The following is a 4,650-nucleotide window of genomic DNA, read 5'->3' as shown; positions in this document are numbered from 1 at the left end:
GAACGACAAGGGACGGCAAGATGATGACGCGCTATTCGATATACGGAAACTTGTAGTTTATTTACGGATCAAACATGACAGCAGCAGACGCAACGCTATTTTTCGATCAAGTTTTAGGCCGTGTTCTAAATAGTTTAGCGCGAAAGTTTACAGCGGGTACGTCATACGTCATCGGATACGATGATACGATTGGCTGTGCTACGTGCAAACGCATGACATTCGTAGCGTCCCGTAAACCACACCTCTCCTACGAGGAAATGAATTGGTGTCCCCAGACTAAATATCACTTGTGATTTTAGTCTGACGTTAGCCAGGCTATCCCACTCTGACAATACGTTTGGAATGAACACGGCTTCTCCTTTTTAAATAGGGCCTACAGTCTGATCCTAGAGGCCACCGTTATGGAAAACAAATGTAAGCTACCATGTGAAACATCCATACTCCATATATCCATACTCAAAGGGCAAATATGCACTTGCATCAACGCTTTCTCCACATAGAAAGACACATAATGCACTTTTGAATATTACAGGTCAAAGGTAAAGTAGCTTTTCACACAGTTGTGCAATCTTTTTTCTCAGAAGAAAAACCGTCACTACCACACATCAGGGATAAACCAGGAAACCAAGGAAATGTATAGAATCAGAAGCCATTGTGGTTCCCTCTTGTGTCCAGAAGGTGGCGATGATGCACTTTGTGTGATGAAGTCAGGTATTATATAAAACCTGTGATTCTTGAAGGTTTTAGTGTTTATTCTAAATAATTCCAATCCGCCTATATTGTCACCAGAGTGCTAATCTAGAGTGCTAATCTTTTCCAGCATATTCCTAACCATCAGTCTGTTTTTCAATTCATGACATACATTAGCACAGAGGGTTATTCACTGATCTCTGTCCTCTCTGCTGTTGGTCTTCTGGCTTGAAGTTTTGTCTTGAGAAACATTAGTTTCTTTTGGCCATCGTTTCCATATTGAAACCATCTATGCAGGTTGTGAAAACATCCCAGAGGTGCATTTATTTTAATAATAAGGACCGCTTATTGGTCCCCTCGCCATTTAATGCTGGAGCCAGCACTGAAACACCAATGGAAAAAGTACTGTAATATATAGAGCAATGTCTGCTTAGAACATTTTGTCAATGACATCAATGTAAACACCAGTTTAAAGTCATTTGAAATGTGGAACCATCCAAGGTGCTATTTTGTTGGGTGCCCTGTGCTCCTAGGCGAGGATCACATGGAAAACATGTTGTTGGTGACAGGTCAGATAAATATCAGAAGCTCCTCATGATGAGAAACCAGCAAGGCCAGTTGGTCGGCCAGATTGTGCTGAAAAATAACTGATCATGGAAATACAAAAACACACCTTCCTGCCTCTGACAAGTTAGCCACACTTGCTATAAACCCTTTTGAATGTTGTGATGTCCCATGTGTGTCGCTTATGTGCAGGTCAAGGTTCAGCATGGCGTGTTTACATACACGTGTGTCGTCTATGTGCAGGTCAAGGTTCAGCATGGCGTGTTTACATACACGTGTGTCGTCTATGTGCAGGTGGAGGTTCAGCATGGCGTGTTTACATGCATGTGTCTCATGTGAGCTCATTACAGGAACATAAATGTCAAATTCTAAAAGACTTAATCACAATGGTTAACAGTGGACTCAGCTCCAGGATTAAAGTAAAACAAAGATCTCTTTTAGAGGGTCAGAGTTAGCGCTACATTTTGGATTAAAAAAAACAAACAATACTTGACTTAAAACGTCTTCCTCACATAAGCAACGTTTATGAAGAAAAAAAAACCTTACATATGCACACTTATTTCAAACTGAAATGTTCCTAAATGGAAGCCAACTAGAAGGGCAGGTAAGCATATCTCAGGTACAGATGGCCCAAACATCTTTTCAGAGCAGAGCTTGAATATCTCTTCTTGATAAACTTTCTTGCTTGAAAGATCGGAGGGAATGCATGCTGCATATAGCAACATGATACTAACTTCTTCTGGTAAGAACTGTTTCCTGTCCTTGTTTTATCAGTCAGCTGTGTCTCTCAAAAACACTTCTCCACATCCTGCGTCCCAGCCAATGGCCGCTGGTTGCGCTGCTTTACGACTACGACGCAAGAGGCCAACATTGCTGCAGTGCCTCCAGATAAGGGCGGCAGAACAAGCTCGCCTTCCATAAGCTACCATTGCACTTTAGACACGTTAAAAACAACTTTAAATCCCGTTGCCTATTTTTCCTAAAGCTTCTACAGTAGATATTCCTTCTGTGACATCACTGGGTCAGGCACAATTACAGGGACCAGGCGGGCTTTCGTAAGGAACATTTTAGAAATCTTGTATACTAATGAAGGCCGGACTTTGATTGACAGGCCGTTAGCATTAGAGCTAATGGCGCGGACGTGGCTGGAACTGAACTACACGTCACGCAAGGGCCGAGTCTACAGTGAAGATCCCGCCCTTATGCCCTTTCTAGGAATTATGTGTCGGAGCTGGGTAAGAGGAGGCTCAATCCGCCATGATTTCCCCCTCGAACTTACTTATTATGGCAAACGGGGAGGAGTGAGGAGGAGACAGAGTCTATGGCTGAATCCGAAACCCTTCAGTTGGTAAGAGGTCTAACGCCAAACCGGATGTGCGTCAGCGTCTGCCATGATAAGACGCCTGTCAGTTAGGAAGGAGTTAGGGAAAGGAGCCTCAATGCTAACTATCATAGCCACTTTAGCATAGGGACCTCTGATGCTAACTCACCGGCGATTAGGAGCCATATGTGCCATCCCATAAGCCACTGCGCTGCCAATCCCCCAATCCCACCCTCGAGCGATTCTTCATGAGCATGAGCCAAACTTACAAGGGACCACATATAGTCAAATACTATGGGTGATGCTTTATAAAACAGCTGTGGAGAAAAAATAACACTAAAGGGAAACGTGATGGAACATTTTTCCCTCCTTAATGTCTTGGACACTATGTTGGCCTGCAGTCCGCCAATAACCTTAAAGAAGAAGAAGTAAAGAAACAGCTGTTGGTGATTTCACGTACCCTGTGTTTTCCGCCCTGGGTAAGGACGGTCGAATTGGGCAATTGCTGCTGAAGCTCAAGTTCTGCTGAGAGAACAGTTGACTCCATGAAAGGTAAGGATCAGGAGCTAAGATCAGGACATAGAAGCTACTTTTTCGAGCTTTTAGATGCAGCCTATTAATATTTTGTCTATGGTCTTTGGCAGCTGTGTCTGGTAGAGGAAAGGAACACTGAACGATGCGGACCATCGGGGGGGCTATGGACCGTGGTGCCATGGATGTTATCAACAACTATTAGGCTAGTTTTATAGCATTTCTGTGACAATGACCCGGAAAAGTGTGAAAGTTATGAAATGTGCTTATAAACTCGTCCCTGTAAAGAATTGGGATATTACACATTTGTTACGAAAAGTTAGTAATGAGTTTGGACCACAGCTAACATATTCATTTGGTGGCTTCCTCTTTCATTGTTTCTAATCTTTAAGGATGATTTGACTTTTAATAAATGTTCAAATAGATCCATAATCAGAATTAATTTTCTTGAATAACAATCCGTTATTAGTTTTACGTTTGCACAGATTTAGTTTTCCTGACCATATTTCTGACCATGCTGGTTTCTGTTACATGGAATAAAAAAGTTTAAGATTGGAGCTTTGATTGACAGGTCACATGGGCTCGTTATCATGAATGGTTACCGTCTCTTTCGTGTATAAGTTATCTTTGGTTATAGGACGTGACGAGAACAAGCTGATGTAGCAGTAGAGTAGACAGTAGACAGAGTTTGTGTCTTGCGATTGAAAAAACCAATAGAGAGAACAGTGAACACAAGACTTTATTTGACAAGAAGTTTCTTTCATGCTGAAAAAGGTCAAGATTTTGTTCCAAGCAGCTCTGTCCATATCCATTTGACCTTCCTTTTGACTATATGGCTTTTATTTAAATTAATTATCATTGTAAACAGTCCAACCAGCAGTTCAAATCTTGCTTGAAGAACATACTGTCATTGTGTCCAGCTAAGACACTTTAAAACACATTGCCCATCCAGTCACAGCTATGAGGCTGTGAAACTAGTGCAGTTGCAACCACAGACAAAAAGGGAACAGCAGCATGAAAATACCATTGTGTATTCAAAATGTTCGGAATTTGTGACTTTGAAACTCTGGTTCTTTAAAAGTTTTTTCATTTATATCAGTCAGAAAAAAATAGCTATTTATCTGTGATTCACACAGTACATGGCATATCTGCATTTTCACATTATGCTTTATGCTCTGCTGGCACTCCATGCATGACGGGGGAAAATCTATATTTTAAGAGGACACACTGCAGGCAAAACTCTTGTGCAGTAAAGCAGAACACCAGAAATTCTGGACTGCCTCCAACATTCAGACCAATGCATACTAAGCTCGTGTGCAGGAGCAACATCAGGCCCAACAGTGAATCAGAGCAGAAAGCTAAACGGAAAGTAGTGCACTGATTTGGACTCTGACTCCATGTTAACGATCAATTAAAAATGTGCTATGTTTAGCATGAGCACATTGTTTATTTCACAAAATGCTGCTTATACAATGTAGAAATGGTGGCAATAGAAAATAAACAGGAAAATAAATTGGTTGAACCTCTTTTAGATGCACCTGTGG

Source organism: Gobius niger, assembly GCF_951799975.1.
Source record: "Gobius niger genome assembly, chromosome: 22".
NCBI classification, from domain to species: Eukaryota; Metazoa; Chordata; class Actinopteri; order Gobiiformes; family Gobiidae; genus Gobius; species Gobius niger.
This window is presented reverse-complemented; position numbering follows the sequence as displayed.